Genomic DNA, 22,288 nt, shown 5'->3' with positions numbered 1-22,288 from the left:
TGTCGTCACAAGTTATCAAAGTTAATAACTCTTGTAACTATTTAAAAGTAAGAATAAATTACTAACGAGAAATAAAATTCGCATATTTATTTCTTTTAGTAAGGATTATAATTGGTTAAAAAGATACGTCAAACCACCCTCTCTTCGTTTATTATGAAAGATAACTGGAAAGAATTTACCGGTTTTTCCTTAAAAATATTTCCTTATTTGGAGGCACGCGATGAAATACAAATAATTGGATCAGAACGATTTTTTTAATTAATTTATTAGATTCTCATAACACAAACATCGAACTTATAATTATAATTATCCACAATTAAACCAATGTTTCAGCCTTCACCGTGACACCGAATTAGCTCTTCTATCAGAGATTAATTATAAGTAACGATTTTAATTAAAGGATGCTAGAACTACAAATCAAATTAATAACCTTGTAAAGATAGGAAAAAATTGTCAAGAAAATACGCATTATTAAATATAACTCTAAAAGTACGTGTCACATCTCAATTAAATTCGCATGGGACCACACGACACGCAACACCTTTCAATTAAAATAAAATTCATCGAAATCAGTCCACCCAGTCAACAGTTCTGATGTAACATATGATACATAAAAAAATACAGTCGAATTCCTCCTACTCCTACCTCCTACTTTTTGGGACATGGGTTAAAAAAATTATAAAAAGATTTATTATGAATTTAAAACAATTAAAATAAATAATAAAGTTGAATTGAGAACCTCTCGCTTTATTTGTAGTCGGTTAAAATGATAAGTAACAAGTATAAACAAAGGGGTTAAGAGATCGTATTGTTAGTAAAATTACTCGAGATATTTCGTTAAATCATTAATCAAAGTCGCTCGTGGCTTTGTTAGCACAGCGCGATGACAGACGAGATAGGGTTCACGTTTTACCTGTTTTGTGAATACAATAAGTACATTTAATATTAATGGGCCCTTGTAAGATATACTATATATGGCTGAAAACAAGCACGCAAGCAAGCAAGCACTACAGCCAGTTGCTGCAAACGCTACTTTGTTGTCCTTCTCAGTTGTAGTAAAAATTACTTATATCAGATAAATATTAAGAAACCATTTTGTAATGTAAGTTTTAACCGATTTCAAAAATAGAAGACGTTCTCTGATCGACTTTTTATCAGTTACCTCATAGCTTTTTATTGATTGTATCGTTTTCGATTATTCATATTGCTATTGCTGGGCTACACGACGGACCCATTCAGAGTCAAATGTCTGACGAGAAGTTTTATGTTATACCTGACAATGAGTATTTAACTGGCTTCGATTACGTTAATTATTTTATTATTAGTCGATGTAAATTAAAAATGTAATGGCGTGTTCTATACGATAGCGTTTGTGCATTGTATGTTTCAGACCACTGCTCGGCTGCCCAATTTCAAAACATAGTAAGGGACAAATTTTGCGAAATCGGTTTTTTTGCATTTTACGTTCCAATGGAGTCGTGTGAATATGATTCGATTGATATATTCCAATAATTTTATTTTTGCTACTTACTGTGTTTTGAAATTGGGCAGCCGTGCTGGTCATCGACATCTTTTTCTATGGAGGAGTAGGGTCGAAGCTTAACGCACCAAGCTGCTCCACTGTGGGGGTATTATCTATTAATTAATTAAAATTACATATTAAGTCTTCACTTAAAAAATATATATATAATTATTTACTCATTACTTGAAAATATTGTTTAATAAATGAATAAATAAATAAATAATACTCAATGTATTTTTGTAATTGAACTACAATGAGAATAAACAATTATGATTTTACAATCAACAAGTTATAAAGAGACGCAGTGGCGCGGGCCGAGCGGACTCTTATTAAGCTAATTAACCGCGGAGGGTCCTGAACGCTGAAACGTTACTCCTGACATTAAACATCGCCTTCCGTACATGTTTAATTAGTTTCTTAAGAGACCAATTTGTAAAATGAGGAAGAGCTGAATGATGTTAATAGTATCTGACTCTTATAGTATTAAGGTAATTAAAATGTTAATCTGCTTTTATAGAGCTTTTATAGTGAGTACAACTAGTTTGAAAATCAAGCGTACGACTCACCTGATTGTAAGTGACTACCGTAACTTATAGACGTCTGCAACACTACAAGCATTGCAAGCGCGTTGCCGACACTACCCCCGAACCAGGAGTCATCTTACACAAATAATATTCTCAAGTATTAAAAATAATGTATTTATATTATTTTCATTATAGTTAAACGTAGTTTGTTTGGTTACGACAAGTTGTTAAACTATTAAAAGAATCGCTCTCTTTTTCGAATGAAACAATTTTTACAGGAGCAACGACCCCCCCCCCCCCCCACGTTACCCCAGGGCCTTCAGACCTTTAAATTATGTCTTGAAGTCGGATCAATAAACTATTTAATACGGAGAACGATAGACAAGGGCTTTTCGTAACGATGATAAACATATTATGTACTGTAAAATATTCTATGACAATGCTATGTGAAAGAGAGGATTGTTAGCGACATCCAGGGTCCACATCGACCCTCGACCGGTGTTATGTAGTTTTATATATGTATATGTATGTAATGTAACAATGATATAATAATTCTTAATAATAATTCTTAATCATTGTCATTAATATTATAAAAAGTAGCTATAAAATATTAATACTAAATAATTCGCCTTTGTGAACTTAGTGACATTGGTTATGACGTGGAAACTCTGCCTGTGACATATCTGAATATATTTGATGTCGATCATCACGGGATGTTAAAAAATGAATAGCAAGCAAAATACTGATATTTATCTTTGGGAATGTTTTTCCGATAGTTTGTACAACCCCTCGACCATAAGCACAGCTGATGTCCATGTTTTATGGAGGGTCCGTAAGCGTCAGACGATACAGCGATAACCGTAGACTTGCTACTGATTCAACTGTTTTACGGAATCATCACTTTTACGAAAAAACTAAAAAAAAAAGCCGTGAAATATACAGTACCTAACGTATGGTTCTTTCACGCATAATGGACCACCTTTGCGTCTAAATGCGGAAAATCGAGCCCAACACAAACACAAACAAACACAAACGAATGGTTCTTAAAATGACCATTTTAGATAAGATCTTCTTTATTGTTTCTTGATGAAAGGACTCGATGCATCTAAAAATAAAAATAAAATAGTTATATTAAAAACTAGAAAAAAAAAATGAGAATTTTTTCACTTATCCTAGAAATGGTAACTACTTCCTAACTTTTTTACAAATTTTATATTATTTCACTAACTTCACTCTAATACAGCCTACTGCTGGACATAGGCCTCCACCAGTGCGCGCCAAAAATGGAGTGGATTCATGTGTTTTGCCCATAGTCACCACGCTGGGCAGGCGGGTCGGTGACCGCGGCTGACTTTGTCGCACCGAAGACACTGCTGTCCGTCTTCGGCCTGTGTATTTCAAAGCCAGCAGTTGGATGGTTATCGCGCCATCGGTCGGTTTTTTAAATTCCAAGGCGGTAGTGGAACTGTGTTATCCCTTAGTCGCCTCTTACGACACCCACGGGAAGAGAGAGGGTGGTTATATTCTTAATGCCGTAACCACACAGCAAGTTATATTATTTATTAATATTAATTTCAAAACGTGACAAGCAATTGTAACTAGGAAGCAGTGCGCCAAACTAGTATTTAATATTTATTCAACATTCGACAAAACCACATACCAAATAATTATATGTTTAGCAATATTCAAGACTACCTTATTTTCAAATAAGTTTTATCATCCACCCGAATAACTTAATAATTTACACTTTAGTTCAGATTAAAATGGTCTGTCACTTGAATTCAGAACATGTTTCCTGTCACACAGCGCATAATAGTTGAGAGTTACATTATAACGTGACAGAGATTAGTTGTAGCGCTCCGGTTGCTTGGTGACGTTTATTGAAGTAGTTTCTGTGAGCACCAACCAATGTATATGGTCACGTCTTTAGTAGTGAAAGCATTATTGTAAGGTCCTTGCATTGTCGATCCGTCTGAAGTTGCTATTGTAGTCGTATGAATTGTAAGCAAAGTATTATTCTACTTATCTTTGCATGTCGGCTCAAGCTAAATTGATTAATTAGTTTAATTAATATTTTAGTCGAATTAGGTTAGTTATAACTTCGCAACTTTATGTAAAATTTAAAATATATAAAACAATCAGGAGCCGACATTACCGAATAATGGAATGATAACTCTTTTATTATCAACTTTCTTCAATAATTATATTTCATTTGATATTTTATGCAACAGTCTCTCAAAAACACATCGTTGTCCGGCCACCGTCCCGCATCAGCGTATTAAAGTGACAAATTGCATCCATTCTTATTGAATAGGTACTGAAGACAACGCCTTCATATACATATATACCTAAATTAAAATGTTTAAACTTATCATTTGGCATTATGGCAAATATAATATTAATTAAAAAACCAACATTTAAATACAGCTAAACAATCTATTCTTGATTTATATTGATTTAATGTACCCGATCTATAACATATAATAAAATGGTAGGAAAGTCAAAACTGTATATTTGAATTTGAATATTTTTTTAAAAAAATATTTGGGGTGTGATCTACAATCGATACCGAAGCCAAAAATATAGTTTTTAGAATTTTTGTCTGTTTGTCTGTATGTATGTCCGGGATAAACTCAAAAAGTACTGCATGGATTTACTTCAAATTTGGCACGAATATTATTAAGAAGTCGGGTCAACATATAGTCTACATAATATCACGCTATCACCTACGGGGAACGAGCAGTGAACCTTTATTTCTTCAACGCATTCTGTACCAACGTGTAATCTAACGACGTATATTTGAATGTTGTTATTATGTTAATAACCATGCTATAAGCTAGCTTCACACTATAAATAAAGACATTCTGTAGTATATTTAGTATCAGCATTGCACCCGTGCGAAGCCGGGGCGGGTCGCTAGTACATTAATAACAATAAAAAAGATCTAAAAGTAAACTGCTTAACAATTAAAATCTCGTGCAATCAAACCCTTCCTCCAGCAAATAATTACAAGTAAAACGGTGCTTGTAAAGCTACTGATTTAATTGAAGCAGAGCTGACAAGATCTGTATTATGACATGAGGCTGCAAAGTCCTACATTCAGTCAATTAGTTCCAAACCGCACTTTGTGATTGCTCGCTCGCTAATTGACGACTCGTTCCAGACCGACGCGCGCCGACACGACGACGAGACGACCTCACGACGACACACGATCGCAACAGGTGAGGCTTTGTTGATTAATTTTGTGGGAATAACTCGAATACGTCGCAAACGTTTGACGTCTTCACTTCAATTACCAATTAGGTATTTAATTAGAGATTAGGTTAGATAAGTGACACTTGCGTTCTTACAAAGTGTCAAGGTATATTTATTTATATGTGTATTATTTATATGTATGTACTAGCTGTGCCCGTAGCTTCGCCCGCGTTGAAATTAGTGTGTCACAAAGTTTTCCTGGTAAAATTATAGTTAAACTCTCATCAAAATCGGCTTAGCGGTTCCGTAAACCTTCCTATTAGCCCTCTCTCCAATGGTGAAACCGCATGAAAATCCGTTTTGAGCAAATCGGTCACATACACTTTTGGGGACTTTGTTTTATAATACACTAACTGTTGCCCGCGATTACGTCCGCGTGGTTATGAAGATATGCATTACCATCAAGTTGTTTAACGCAAATTATTTTTTTGTTTCAGTCACTTGAAATGCTTATCAAACTGAGTAACTTTTTAAAAGGCACAATTTAGTATAATTTAATAGTTATTTTTATAAAACCTCTCTATACACCACATTTTTAGTTTTATTTTCAGGCTGTATATGTTTTATACAAACTATCAACCCCATTAAACCCCCTTAGCGGTGGAATATCGTAAAATCCGTTCTTAGCGGACATCTGCTAACTATAATCTACCTTCGTGCCAAATTTTATCTTTGTCCAACCTGGATGGATAGACCATCCAGCGGTTTTTGAGTTCTCGTGATGAGTGAGTTAGTGACCTTTCTCTTTTATATTTATAGATTACGATGCATTATTTGGACACCTCCTCACCATCTATAGAGCATATATTTTAAATTTCAAGTCTCTTACTTCAAAAACATAAGACTTTCATACAAACTTCCGACCCCCGTTTTATCCCTTTAGATTAACGGATGTCTACGCCCTATAAGGAACGTACCTCCCAAATTTCAATTTTATAGCTGTTATAGTTTTGGAGGTTTCGCGATAAGTGAGTCAACTTACCATCTCCCGTTTTAACTCAAAAAGAGAGTTGATTTCTAAGATACATTATTTGGACACCTTCTCATCATCTATAAGGTATACATTTTAAATCTCAAGTCTCTTACTTCAAAAACATGGGACTTTCACACAAACTTCCAACCCCCGTTTTACCCCCTTAAGGGTCGAATTTCATAAAATCAGTTCTTAAAAAATGTCTTCGCCCTGTAAGGAACCTACCTGCCAAATTTCAAGGTTGTAGGTGTTATAGTTTCGGAGATTTCGTGATGAGTGAGTCAACCTACCATCCCCCGTTTTAACCCCAAAAGGGGGTTGAGTTCTAAAGATACAGTATTTGGACACCTTCTCACCATCTATAGAGCATACATTTTAAATTTCAAGTCTCTTACGTCAAAAACATGGGACTCTCATACAAACTTCCAACCCCCATTTTACCCCCTTAGGGGTTGAGTTTCGTAAAATCCGTTCTTAGCAGATGTCTACTTCCTATAAGGAGCCTAAATGCCAAATTTCAAGTTTGTAGGTGTTATAGTTTCGGAGATTTCGTGATGAATGACCTTTCGCGTTTATATATATTATAGATATCGAAAAAAAAGTAGCTATACCAGTCGTCTGTTACCTATAACACAAGCATTAAGTTGCTTACTTTAGGAACAGACAACCATGTGTGTATGTCGTAAATATTAATTTAATTATATATTTATAACTATAGCTAAATAGTTATCAGTACTTTAGCTTATTGTTTGTAGAATATGAGACCGACTACTAGCAGAACTGCTTTGATTATTTAGGTGGGTTCTTTTGAAGTCGTTTTTAACATGTCAAATTGACTGTTAGTACTTCCAAGTGTTACATCCTCTGTATAGATGCTTAGAATAAAATGATTAAACAAATCCAATTACAAACAAAAGTGGGACTGGAAGTTCTTGTATATCCATAAATGTTTGTGCCGCATAATATTATGTACATACAGAAAAAAAATATGAATCAATTATGGCAAAATTAAAAGTACTTACGTGTTTCTTGAATAAAGTAATGCCAGTGTGAAACGAAGCGGACGGAAACCTCTCAACAGAACATCTGTTCCTTGGGATATTTCCTTGTTCGTGAACGACAAAATGAATTATATTATATTTAGATAAGAATTTTCTTCGTATTTGGTTGGTGGCGTGGTATATCACGTAGTTCATAATTTGTTTATTTCGTCGTTATTGTATTTGAACGAATATTCAAGTGAAGAAGATGTATGTACATGTGAATCAATAATAATTTTTATTTTATTTATTTATTTATTATTACATGTGAATCTATGTTACTCTTTTACGCAAAAACTACTAATCAGATTTTAATGAAACTTAGTACGTAGATAGCTGGAGATTTAGAATAGCAAATAGACTACTTTTTATCCCGACATTCCCACGGGATCGGAAGTTACGCAGGTGAAATCGTGTGGCGCAGATACTTATTTCTATTTGTAAAAGGCTGAAAAACTTTACGGAAATATTCTTTTTTTGAATCCACTTAATGATAAAACGAGTTGTTGACAAATCATTTATCCTACTTAAATACGATTTCGATACCAACCATCACCCAAAATACAATTTCTTATTACTATACATGTATTAAAATTGAAATGTCTGTTTGTAATATTAAAATAACCGCTTTTTACTAAATGAATATGGGTGTACACGGTACATATACCAAAATATTTTTTTTTACACTTTTTGTCTGTGTGTCTGTCTCTTTGTTCCAGTTAATCTCTAAAACGGCTGGACTGATTCTAGCGGGACTGGAGTGGCGTAGTCCTTATGGACTAAAACTCCTTAAATAAAGAAAAAAAAGTAACTGCGGAGCTAAATGATAATTCAAAAGTGCTTTTAAAGACTTTTTAAAAAAAAATAATATTCGGTTTTGATTTTTGATTTTTGAAACATGCTGATCGGAAATCGAGCAAAGTGCTACCATTATCAACTGCGCCAACAGGACAAAGATCTGTTGACTACCGCTGGTAAAGACTCCATCTTGAATACAAATTACCCAATGTATTTCTTGCTTAAATTTCTTATTTTAATGATTATTTACAACATGATTAATTATTATGAGCCCGTCTGTTTTTATTTTGACGTGAAGTTTATTGAGCTTAGGAGAATATGATGTTTCTGTTCAATGTTACAATGTTCGCGGTCGGTAATTGAGAGCAGATGTCGGTGAGGGATCTCTTGACAGGCGATGTCGAACATAGATGTAAAATTAATAAACAAAACGAGTGAATATTTAGCAATCAAATCCATTCTTAACATCGAAATATCTTAAATAAGTTTACCTTTCGTTTGATACAGATATGTCGTTAAGGATGATAATGTTCCCATTTTACAAACAACAATTTGAAAAACGAATTCTATTATTAAAAGAAAAATGTTCCCATTTCACAAATAACAATTTGAAAAACGAATTCTTTTATTTAAAAAAAAAAACGATTGTGCTTTAGACCACACGACTGAAGTAAAACCTCTTTAGGTCCTACAGTAATATACGAAACATAACTCTCTCTTCTTCTATCTTCACCAACTTATCCTGATCAAAATTTTTGTAACGCCCGTGTCACGCACTCACCCGCTTACTTCCCAAGTCAAGCGTGCGTAAAGAAGTTCTGCTTCAATAAATAGACGAATAAATGGCGTTAAAAGTTTAATGAAACGCCCGGATTTAGATTATGAAAATCCATTAAAATGTTATTGTCGAAGGCTATTTTAGGCTAAAAATAAAATTGTTTTGAAATTCACTATTCTGATTTCATTTTTGAGGTGACGACGTCTAATAAATCGATGAACGCCGACTGCATACACAAAAAGGAAGACTCGTAGTCCCGTTACGTCCATTGTACACTTTCACCGCATCTATCTCTCTTACACTCGATTAGCCTGTGCGTCCGAGGAGATGTTTTTTTATGACGTTGTTACGTTAAACTATCGTCCGTAAACCAACTTCACACAACTAATTTTAATGACAAATATTAAAGTAACAAATTTTGATTCAAATTAGTTTATTAAATTTATTCTTTAGTTTTATGTGAGATTCAGATATTGCTATTTTCAGTATAATTATATTTTTAATCCAAAATTTCTTTATTGGATTAATTGTCAACTAATTGTTAACTTAATTGTTATATCCGATACTTAACTTAACGGTAACTTAGATTTAGACTATTTTCTACTTTCTTACCATGATTTACTAGTACCGCCCTGGGTGAGATTTCAAGGGCGCTCCCTGATTACAATTCAATCCCATATTAAGAAAGCAATGGATATAATTACATAATTGTTTGAATTGTTGTTGTCGATTGCAAATAGGTTTTTTCAAAAGCTTAAGCTTAGAAGAACTCCTCACCTGACTAGCAGCCAATATAGGTATAGTTAATAATACTCACAGACCATTTCATACATTTGGATACAGTTGTCCTTCTAGGTTGCAATCTTTTGTAAAAAAAAAAAGTGATTGGGTCAAAACAAAGGTAGACTGTGCCCTTTTATATCCAGCACCCTGAGCGTTCGCCCCACTCGCCCTACCCTAACGCCGGCGCTGCCACCATGATTGTCAGTTTTATAGGAAACAATGACTTATTTTTAATTTTTGTACCGAAACAGAGTCAAGTCACGACTGAATAATAAATCATCTTAATTTATTTATCACTTTGTACATCTTTTATTTCTATTTTAATTATTGCAATGTAGAGCAGTCGCGTAGCGTAATGGATTTGCTAATTCATGAAAATGAAAGTCACGAACGTGGAATATTTATTCATAATACATTTTGTAAATAACACTGCGACTGAAACAAGAATGTTGGAATATATCGCTTCTGCAAAATGTTACATCTCTTGAGACAGTGGTCGCAGAAAGTGGCTGTAGCCCTGACGGTATTCAGCTTTCGCGAGTTTGATCAAACTGTATGCGACGCAATATATTATCTGTAATCCATGTATATATAATCTGTAATGTTTTATATAAATATAAATCTTTATTTTGGTAATATTTTAAAGGTATTTGTTAGTAGTTAAGTTAGTCGTCCAGTGAACGCCGCTGCGATCGGCACGTTTGAGTCATTTTGAAATCTTCTAGCGATTCTAAAATAAATATATCCTCATCTACAAGTGTTTTATATCCGTTCAACATCGACCTTCTACGGTAAGTTTTTTTATCGTCCATACTGGTATTTGCTTCGTACGGACTTCCAATATTGGAGTAAATCTTACTATGGACATATGAGTTTATTATATGAGTTACAGTGGGATTTCACATGAAAATTGTAGAGACTTGCTCCACTTTGAGTTCACTCATATTTCCTCTACTAATAACATAATATAGAGAGGGGAATATATCCTTAGCGGTGTTCTTATATTGTGTTTTTATAACAACCTAAACTAACGGTTTTAATCTTTAATTTCATCCATCAATCTTTTCCCCAGGAAATGACCGCCAGCCGCCGGTTACTAATTAAGTAATACGAAGCTTCAGTCTCTGATAATTGAATTCCTTCGAAGGGCGCTTCGATGACTTCAATTAAAGTAAGACGAAACCAGAAATCGCAGAATTCGTTAGAGTTACCTTGAATAACACATTATTTTGTTAAATTTACATTTATCTACACTAATATTATAAAGAGCTAAAGTTTCTAACTTTTTTGTTTGTAGCGGGTAATCTTCGCAAATACTGACCCGATCACGAAAATTCTTTCGTTAACAGAAAGCTACACTATTTAGACGGGATATAGGCTATATTTTATTGTTATTGAACAAAAAATTCAAAAAAAGTGAATAATAATATTATCCTACATCAAGTCGGAGAAATGCGAGCGAGATGACAACTTTATATGTTTAAGTTTTAACAAGGTTATATGTTTGCATCACAAAAATAATAATTAACGCCCAACGAAGTGGGCACTTGTCAGCTAGTTATATATTGTTACGGCCCTAGCCAGTCCAGCAGAGCCTCAGAGGTCGGGGCCCATCAGCGACCTCCCGGCGGACTGCCTAGGGTCGGGTACGGAATACCTATGGCGATCAGGATATGCGGCGTGAGCAATCAAATACAAAAAAGGGGTTGAAAAATAAGAAGGAAATTGCACTTACCTTCGAAGGGCAGCTAGGGTCTATTGAGGTCGAAGATCGCCAGGGAACGTGTGTAGGTCGTGTGGTGTGGTGTGACGTTGAGTGTAAATAGGTGTCCTGACGGTCCCCGAAAAGGAGGCCCCAGGCCCCCAGACTTTGACAGTGAGTAGGCACCCCCGGTCACAGAATTGATTATAAAGAAATACACAAGCAGTTACAGTCACAAGCACAGCAACAAATATTTACAGTTACCAAATAAACCGTTAGATATATTCACAGGACCGCGTGCGGTCACGCCAGCAAAGAGTCCAAACCCAACATTGGGGTTCTCACAAAGCTACACAGAAAATTGCGTTCGTGCAGAGCGAACTCGAGACCTTACAGTTAAGTTATAAGTACAGCAATTAAAACGGTAGCAGTAAAGTAAGTAAGTAAGCAGTTAATAAACCACGAGGCACACGCAAAACAATAAGTCCAACAATAGTAACTGGCCGGCCGTCGAGCAGCGATACGGCCACACCGTGCCGAGCGGACGCGAGACTATATTCGCCGTATCGAGCAGCGATACGTCCGCTACCGTGAGAGCGGAATCGAGACTGTTCGCCGCTAAGCGGCGCAGGCGACGGCGACGGCGGGGGGCCGTGCCACCTGGCGATATCACCGATGAAGCCCATACAGAAAAAAGCGTCGCTAACGCAGCGAAATGGTATTACAAAATCGTAAGTAATAAATGACAGAGCCACGGTTAAACTAAACCCTAAGGCAATCGCTCTAAGGCGCGATTTGGCCTAAACAATCCCCCGTCCCGGACAGAAGGGCATTATGTCCGCGAGCAAATCGGTAAACGAAACAGGGTCGGATCGGATCAGGTCAGGGACCCCACGGCAAAAACAAAACAGCTAAGTGCGGCCACAAAGGCTTCAGTGCTGAGGGCACTTACAAGTTTCAGATGAACGGCCTTAGTGGAGAGACACACGAACACGCACAGGTAGGCTCCATGTGAGCACGCGTTACGAAAGCAGGACGACTTGACTAAGACAGGGCCAGCGAAATTAGTTCCGACTCCAGCGAATGGTCGGATGGCAGTGACGCGATCGGCTGGCAAGTCGCCCATCATAGGGTGAGAAATGGCGGCCTTCAGTTTGTAGCACGGGATACATTTAAAGATGACGCTCCGGATGGTGCGTCGGCCCTAAGACAGGGCCAGCAAATTAATTCAGCTCTTCCCCTAGGAGCGGGAGGCTCCAGGCCTCCGATGCCAAACATTCGACGTGATTCAGAGCTCCAGGGGAGCCCTAGTCTTCCCACCAACCAAATAGAGGCCACACAATGTTGTGAACCCGAGTCCAACAAGGCGCGAGATGTTAGACAGTCGCCCTTCGGGTTGTACACCTGCACTGAGGCTGTCTGCAAAAGGACAGTTTGACAGCTTAAAGGCTCAGTGGAGGTGGCCGTGGTTGGAGATAGGGCGGCAGCTACCTAGTTGGAGCTGCCTCCATCGGACCAGTCCTCGCGCCGGGGGTCCTCGTAGCGGCAGTCAGGTAACAACTCGACCACCGGCGGCGAGGTAGCGCTAAGCGGAAAGGCCCGGAAACCAGAGGGCCCCGGCCTAGCGGGCCGGGACAGATAAGAGGTCCTAGGGACCTGGTAAGGTCGCCGACTCCGACCAAAGGGGAGAGGGTGGCGCTCCAGTCGCGGCCACTCAGCTAAGGGAGGAGACAGTGGTCTTGACGACAGCTGAGTGGCGGCGAACACTCTCTCGACCCGCTGAGGAGGGGGGGTGCAGACCCCCCCGCCCCTGACAGGGTGACCCCCCAACTGCTCAGGGGAATGTCCCCTGTTCAAACCTGGGGCGAAGTGGTTGGTGGGCGAGCGAGAAGCGTCACGCGCCAGAGGGGGCTGACTAGCGCCCCCGCCCGTGGCAGCGGCGCGGTCGGAAGGGGCGCGAGGAGGAGCTCTGAACGGGCCCAGGCACAAGACCTCATGATGAGGACCCGAACAGTGCGGACAGGGCCGCTGGTGCGGACAGTCCCTTTGCAAGTGCCGCTCCAAACAAGAGAAGCACCAGCGGCGATCGCGAGCTATGTTCCGCCTCGCCTTGGCGGGCTTAGCCCGCAGCTTAGGGCAAGCCGCGGCCCGGTGCTCCGACCCGCGGCAGTAGTTGCAGTTAGTAGGAGGAGGAGGAGATTCCCTGGCCACTAGGCCGGTATATGTAGGGAGAGGGCGGCGCCCTCCGGAAGGAGCTCCAGCTGCCTTCCGCGGTGTCGGCGATGACCTCCCGGGCGGGTTCAGTCCCTCAGATGCCCTGGAGGTGCCAGCAGCGCCCGCCGCGTTTGCGACCTGCCTACACCGTTGCTCTAAAAAGAGCAGCAGGTCTCTAAAAGACGGGATATGATCCGCTCCGTCCCCGCCATACCTCTCCTCAAAATGGATCCGCAGATTGAGGGGTAGGCGGGACAGTACGAGGTGGAGCAACAAAAAAGATCCTCCGGCCCCTTCGTCGACCGGAAGCTCCAGGCGCCTCAGCGAATTGCACGCGACTACGACAGGATTAATAATATCCTGACGTAGCCTCGTCCTGTCAGTCAGTAGCGGGAGATTCAGAAGCTGTCGGGCATATTCGTCAGCCAGTAGCCGGGCGTTTGCGTACCTCCTCTCTAGGAGGTCTCTTGCGATCAAATAGGAGTCGTCGGCCAACTTCAAGTGACCAACGACCGCAAGGGCCTCCCCTTCAAGAGAAGAGACCAGGTACGCCATTTTTTGACCGAGGGACAAGTCCCCCCGGGCGTGGACTAAGCTATCAAAGAGGCCTATGAAGGCCAGCCACTCACCAATAGCACCCGAGAACTTGGGCAAGTCCAATGTGGGCAACTTACCTAATAGCTCAGCTTGAGCTGGCTTCCGCCGCGGAGACTCCAGCTTCGCCAGACCCTCCATCTGGCTCTCACGCGCCTCATGCGCCAGCTTGCCCCTTGCCTCAACCAAGTCGTCCGTGAAGTCGACGAATTGCTCATAATCCCGACGAGCGGAGTCCTTGACTCCGCTCTCCACATCCGCAGACAAAAGCTCAGTGTATGCGCTCTCGACCAAGGCCAGTCGATCCCGAACCTGATCCGCCCGCTGCGCTAAATTATACACTCGGTCGGCGCGCCCGATCAGTGTGTGGGCATGCGCCGCCCAGCGCAGCTGCTCCTGAATTATCAGCGCAGGTGCCTTGGGTTGCTTGTGAGACGGCATCATATATAACGATAAACAAATGCAGTGATATAAATTCCAACAACCAATACAGCAATAAAAAATACAGATACAAATCACAGCAATAATTACAGTAATAACAGTAAGAAAAATATAAACAGTAAAAAAAAAAAAAAAAATATATATATATATATAAACAGGGATGTACCACACAGGCTAAACCTACCCGAAGCTACTCAAATACAAATACCCTAAACAAATATAACCCCTATCAGTTAAACTCACGCAGCTCAAGGCGTGGGGGGCTCTGCTACCAAAATGTTACGGCAACCACGCTCTGCTACCAAAATGTTACGGCCCTAGCCAGTCCAGCAGAGCCTCAGAGGTCGGGGCCCATCAGCGACCTCCCGGCGGACTGCCTAGGGTCGGGTACGGAATACCTATGGCGATCAGGATATGCGGCGTGAGCAATCAAATACAAAAAAGGGGTTGAAAAATAAGAAGGAAATTGCACTTACCTTCGAAGGGCAGCTAGGGTCTATTGAGGTCGAAGATCGCCAGGGAACGTGTGTAGGTCGTGTGGTGTGGTGTGACGTTGAGTGTAAATAGGTGTCCTGACGGTCCCCGAAAAGGAGGCCCCAGGCCCCCAGACTTTGACAGTGAGTAGGCACCCCCGGTCACAGAATTGATTATAAAGAAATACACAAGCAGTTACAGTCACAAGCACAGCAACAAATATTTACAGTTACCAAATAAACCGTTAGATATATTCACAGGACCGCGTGCGGTCACGCCAGCAAAGAGTCCAAACCCAACATTGGGGTTCTCACAAAGCTACACAGAAAATTGCGTTCGTGCAGAGCGAACTCGAGACCTTACAGTTAAGTTATAAGTACAGCAATTAAAACGGTAGCAGTAAAGTAAGTAAGTAAGCAGTTAATAAACCACGAGGCACACGCAAAACAATAAGTCCAACAATAGTAACTGGCCGGCCGTCGAGCAGCGATACGGCCACACCGTGCCGAGCGGACGCGAGACTATATTCGCCGTATCGAGCAGCGATACGTCCGCTACCGTGAGAGCGGAATCGAGACTGTTCGCCGCTAAGCGGCGCAGGCGACGGCGACGGCGGGGGGCCGTGCCACCTGGCGATATCACCGATGAAGCCCATACAGAAAAAAGCGTCGCTAACGCAGCGAAATGGTATTACAAAATCGTAAGTAATAAATGACAGAGCCACGGTTAAACTAAACCCTAAGGCAATCGCTCTAAGGCGCGATTTGGCCTAAACATATATATTTTAATTGTATTTGTAGTCGAAACGCTCAGTCTTTGGACTCAGACTTTGGTCCGGACCTACCCAAAAAAATCTACAAATTTGTGGGATCGGCAACGCGCTTGCGATGCTTCTGGTGTGCATGTATAAGCAACGGTAATCGCTTACCATCAGGTGAACCGTAAGCTTATTTGCCGACCTACTTGTATAATAAAAATAGGTAAAAAAACTTTTTAAGTTAAACGGTTTTATGTTAAACATACATTGCAATGTTTAAGATAAATGTACTAAAAACCAAATAATAATAAAATAGATACAGTCGTGGGAATTATAAACATATGCATAGACTAGACTAAAATAAAACCGTGGGGCACGTCAATTGTCTACAATCGTTGATTAAAATGTTTGTTTTGTAATGTTACACTATAATTAGGCAGTTGTTCAACCGACAACGATGGACGTGTGATAAGTAGGGCTAGAATGTGGAAACAAGCTAGCAAGCTCGATTATAAGCGAGTTTTAGGGTTTCATAGTGGTGAGCGAGTAGTACTTTTATCATATATTTTGTTGATTAAAGACAAACTACGAGCAGTGAAACGATTCCTCGCCAGCCAGCAGTGTGAATGTCCAACGATAAACTAGTTGAAACATCTCTTTTATTTACATGGAGTGTATAACTATTGGAACTTCCATGAGCAAGAAAATAGTAAGTAATTTCCTCACCGTCTGCGGGCCAACTGCCTATTTTAACGACGAATTAAACGATTCTTCTATCGCACATTAAGTCGATAATTTGTAGACAATTGACGTGCCCCACGGTTTTATTTTAGTCTAGTCTATGCATATGTTTATAATTCCCACGACTGTATCTATTTTATTATTATTTGGTTTTTAGTACATTTATCTTAAACATTGCAATGTATGTTTAACATAAAACCGTTTAACTTAAAAAGTTTTTTTACCTATTTTTATTTTCTAGTTTTTAGTTTTTATTTCGCATTCTGTTTAATTCATTTAGTGCTTCATTATTGCAAGGCCCATCTTAAATATTGAGGTTGTATAGTGCACTGTATTCTTCTTGTCAAGCCCTTTTATTTGATACCCATATTGGTGGGATTGATAAAAAATTGTTATCAGACATTTGGTAGCGGCGGCCAGCTTAGATTTCAATTTTTCATAGTAAATTGTATTCTACTTGTTGAGACCTTTCATTTGATACCCATGTTGATGGGATTGATAAAACCTAAGTTATCCGCCATTTTGTAGAGGCCGCCATCTTGGATTTTAATTTTATATAATACATTGATTATACTGGTTGAGCACTTTCATTTGATACCCATATTGATGGGATCGATAAAACCTACGTTATCCGCCATTTTGTAGCGGCCGCCATCTTGTATTTCAATTTTTTATAGTATATTGTATTCTGCTTGTTGAGCCCTTTCATTTGATACCCATGTTGATGGGATTGATAAAACCTACGTTATCCGCCATTTTGTAGCGGCCGCCATCTTGGATTTCAATTTTTTATAGTATATTGTATTCTGCTTGTTGAGCCCTTTCATTTGATACCCATATTGATGGGATTAATAAAACATAAATTATCCGCCATTTTGTAGCGGCGGCCATCTTAAATTTATAATGATAATGAATAAACATAATTGTATTGTCACCAAAATCCAAAGTGTATACAAAATTTCAGATTAATCGGTTGACAGGAAGAGGGTGAAATTTGAATTACTAAATTTGACCCAAGAATAAATAATAAATAAAAAATAAAACAAACGGGGTGAGCTAAATAAAACCGTTTAAAAAACGTGAACCAACAAACCAAATATATGAGCCTATAATTGTGTTTGCTGGCAAACGAAAAAAAAAAAACGACTTCAATTATATCGATAAGTAATACAACGTAGGTAGACGAAAAAATAGTCAAGTAAATACCCATTATCAAAGATTACTCCAAAAGTTGTAATCAGATCTCAATGAAATTTAAATGTGACCACATGATAAACATGGGCTTTCGATTAAATTAAATAATCATCAAAATCGGTGCACCCAGTAAAAAGTTATGCGTATTTTATATTATTTGTATTTTTTCTCGATTTTTCTGGGATCCCATCATCAGATCCTGGTTTCCTTATCATGGTAACAAACTATGAATATCTCCTTTCCAACAAAAAAAGAATTATCCAAATCGGTTCATAAACGAAGAAGTTATTTTCGAACATACATAAAAAAAAAATATATATATATATACGGTCGAATTGAGTAACCTCCTCCTTTTTTGAAGTCCGTTAAAAAGAAGTATAATTTTGTTTGCCTTTTCAAAATAAAAGTCCTGAGGTATACATAAAAAATACAGTCGAATTGAGTACTTTCTCCTTTTTTCGAGGTCGGTTAAAAAACCAGTAGAAAGAGATCATACAATCGAGTACAATCACGCAGCAATAGTAATTTGTAACAAGAATATATTGAAATTGCTCTACACTGTAATCAATATTGTAAAAGACTTCCATTATTTCTACCAGCACACTGACATGGAATACAGAACTGGCTTTAAAACATCAGCATCCTCAATGGCTATACTTTCCGATCCAGCGTCTAGAACATTCTCGGGACGATTTATAACTTCTGTAATATTTAGTTCGGAAATTGTTTTTCTCCGGATGCCGGGGACTGCGAGAAACGTTACGAACTGAGTAGTTGTTTCATTTTCATTTTTATTTATTTTAAAACGACTTAAAAAAGGATGGAGTTGTTAATTCGAATGTATTTCTTATGTGTTACATCATAACTTTTTAGTGGGTGTATCGATTTTAATTGTGATAATTTGAATTTTGGGTTTGATTGAATTTTAGTATATTGATTTTGATTTTTGTGTTATTTTTATTGATTTTTGATTTGGTATAATTTGTTTGGTCACAATTGTTGAAACTAACATAGTTTAGGAAAAAAGTAACTAACAAAAATATGGACATATGTCCGAATTAAATTATTAATAAATTATTATTAATTATCCTTTTTTATTCAATTTTCTAGTGTTTGCCATCATCATTATCCGCCAACCCGCATTGGAGCAGCGTGATGGATTAAGCTCAGATCCTTCTCCTACACGGGGATAGAGGCCTATGCCCAGTAGTGGGATATTACAGGCTGAAGCGTAGTGTTTGTCATATGATCAGCTGACGAGCAGTTAGAGACAGACTAAAAATATGTATAGTCTATTCATGTGGATGTAGATTTAAGTCGTTTTATTTTTGTTGAAAACAAGCAGTTTTAAAAAGAATCATTTATGTTTCGGTTACTTTCGTCGTGATTCCTTTGTTTATCTGCGGACCAAATGTGAGTTTTCAAAAGCTGACAGATGCGTCTTAATGTGTGTAAATAGGTATGTTATGTCTTTGGTGAAATGTATGTTCAAATTGGTTCGAATGATGATAGAAATACAAGATATCAAATTATATGAGACATTGCCCGGGGTACATTTTTTAAATTTTTTTTGAAATATAAATTATTATTTAATAGCCAGTTTATAAATCAAATTATTAGTATTATTATTATTCTCTATTAGTGTTCATTTAAAAAAGTCATTCTTCATTTCAACTGAATAAAATTAAAAAAAAATTAAAATATGGTTCTTCGAGTTTAAAACTAATTGTTATAATTAACTATTATTCTATTACGAGTAAAGAAATCCTACTAATCTATACAAATAAATAAAATTGGAGTGTCTGTTTGTAATATTGACATAACAGCTTTTTATTATACGCATATGTTACCTATATATTCCATTCCATGGTACATATTCCAAAATAACATTTTTTACAATTTTTGTCTGTCTGTATCTGTCTGCCTGTCTGTCGGTCTGTCAGTCTGTCTGTCTGCCTGTCTGTCGGTCTGTCTCCTGTCTGCCTGTCTGTCGGAACAGACGTTCCGGCTAATCTCTGAAACAGCTGGACCGATATTGACAGGACTTTCACTGGCAGATAGCTGATGTAATAAGGAGTAACTTCTAACTTACTTTTATTTTTGAAGTTAATTTATTTTATAAGTCTGCGAAATGAACAATTACTTTTTCGCGGACTAAGTCACGGGCACAGCTAGTATGTATTATAAATGCGACAGTGTGTGAGGACGGATGAACTGATGGATGTTTTTCTCTTACACAAAAACTACGACTGAACTTATCGCAATAAAACTTGCACCTCAATAACTGGAGAACAAGAATAACACATAGATTACTTTTAATGTCAACGTTTCCACGGGATCAGAAATTATATGTATAGGGGCGAAATCGAAAGGCGTAGCTTGTGAAAAACGAAAAAATGTTTTTTTAATATTTAAATACACAATTCAATATTTTTATAAAACCAATATCACAGTGGATTTAGCATTTAGTCTTCGAATCAGAGGAGATTGAACGTGTGCGGTGCGGCGTGGGTGTTTTTTATTGGAAAATGTTTAGTCGACGCGGTGCCACGCGCTTACAGTTAAGTCGATCTAAATCGAAAGATAAAAGTTACATATCTGATAGATTCGTTAGGATTTAGTCGTTTAGCCGGGGAAGTCAATGTTTTTTATTTTGGATTTTCTAAATCATTTACCGGGGGGTTTATAAAGTTGAATTTCTCGTAGTAGGGATATACCTGATAATCGCAGTGGAGCAGCAAGGTGGATTAAGATCCTTCTTCTACACGGAGAAAGTTCATACATGCCATTTAAAGTAGCATTTTTAAAGTAATTAGTAAGTCACTTACCAAACATAATATTTTGAGTTTAAATAAAATAATAATTAAAAAAAAAAACAAAAAACCCGCCTGCGTGAAGAACAACTAATAGAAAATCAACTGAAAAAGCTGGAACAAGATAAAAATTCAATATGCACACAAAGTCAGCGAAATAAATAGAAACAATATCAAACATTTTGTGCTGTACATTTTAAATATATTAATACGGTAGTCCTTCGAAACTGTATGCAACGTCGTACATAACATGCAGTCGGAGACATGCACAAAGCGAGAATGATTTGACTTATCCTTCAATTTCATGCCTCCGACTGCATATTATCTAGTATTAATATATTTTACCGTACCGTATTAATATTTTTTTTTACAAGATACGCGCGAAAAACATAACCCTTCCTTGGCAGTCGGGTAATAAATGCTTGCTTTACAATCGTATTTATTTTGAAGCAAGTAATTGAAGGTTTATAGCTAGGACGCCGCGTTGGCGCAACGGTCACAGTCATGGATTGTGCCTGTTGCGCTGGCGGTTGCGGGTTCGATCCTCGCACATAACAAATATTTGTATTGGCCATACAGGTGTTTGCCGTGGTCTGGGTGTTTGTGCAGTCCTTGTGGGTATCCCCACCGTGCCTCGGAGAGCACGTGAAGCCGTCGGTCCCGGTTGTTATCATGTACACCTGATAGCGATCGTTCTCATAGTAAGGAATATATCCGCCAACCCGCATTGGAGCAGCGTGGTAGATTAAGCTCTGATCCTTCTCCTACATGGGGAAAGAGGCCTATGCCCAGTAGTTCCCACTACATTACAGGCTTAAGCGAGGTATACATACGGTAATCTATTTATATAAAAATGAATGTTTGTCTGTATACCCTTTATAGAATCGTAAACTATGCATTTGATCGTGTCATGGTTGTCAGCAAAGTGATGTGCATGAGCCCACAAAGGTTTTTGAGTTGGTACGACCGAAAAAAAGCGTAGCAACGCGCGCAGGGTCGAGTTAGTTTAAAATAAAACTAAGTGTAATATATGTAGTAATCGTTTCGCTATTTACAACACAATGAATATTTAAAGCGCTGTGAGCTAGTGGAGGCATTCGTTGTGATATATAAACGTAACGTTTTCTTTTATACCGCTGTCGTTTGGACTGTCATATTAAAATAAACCTCCTGCCTGGAGATAGATGCCTGTGCCCAGCAGTGGGACGTCACTGGCTGAGTCGTATTAAAATAATAAATTTACCATTTATACTGGCCAATTGTACTCTTTGAATAGAAACAATTTAAGATATTTCTTGAAATACCTTCAAAGCTTAGACGATTGCACAGAGCATTACAAACCCATTTTCATATTATTGTTTGAATTTGATTGAGACGCTTGAGGTGGGTCTTAAGTGTTCTGTAACCAAAGGATACCCTTCACAGAAATCTATTACTAAGTCCGTCCGTCAACCACAGTCGTATTCGTTGATTGTATTCATAGCCTGAACGGTTAACTAAAGCTACTACACACAGTTGGAATAAATGTAAGGTGACTATATACTGAAGGTGGTGGAGATTTTTGAAACCGTTCTAAAAAGTATTTTTTTTATTTGTTATATAATGGGCTTACTCTTGACACCAGCCTTTTTTTTTATACAATGATAGGCTTGCGTTTGACCACTATTTCACCTGATGATAAGTGA

At 38.3% G+C, this 22,288-nt stretch overlaps 1 long non-coding RNA gene across 1 annotated transcript; it reads right to left on the bottom strand.

The window, feature by feature from the left end:
* Nucleotides 1–1,404: 1,404 nt before the first annotated feature.
* On the bottom strand, nucleotides 1,405–22,020 carry LOC123656445. The gene is made up of 3 exons (XR_006743540.1): nucleotides 22,010–22,020; nucleotides 10,594–10,596; nucleotides 1,405–1,556 (listed from the first exon to the last, which is right to left on the bottom strand). It is a non-coding gene; the product is annotated as an uncharacterized LOC123656445 (long non-coding RNA).
* Nucleotides 22,021–22,288: the final 268 nt, after the last annotated feature.

This window comes from Melitaea cinxia, chromosome 9, assembly GCF_905220565.1.
Source record: "Melitaea cinxia chromosome 9, ilMelCinx1.1, whole genome shotgun sequence".
NCBI classification, from domain to species: Eukaryota; Metazoa; Arthropoda; class Insecta; order Lepidoptera; family Nymphalidae; genus Melitaea; species Melitaea cinxia.
This window is presented reverse-complemented; position numbering and strand designations above follow the sequence as displayed.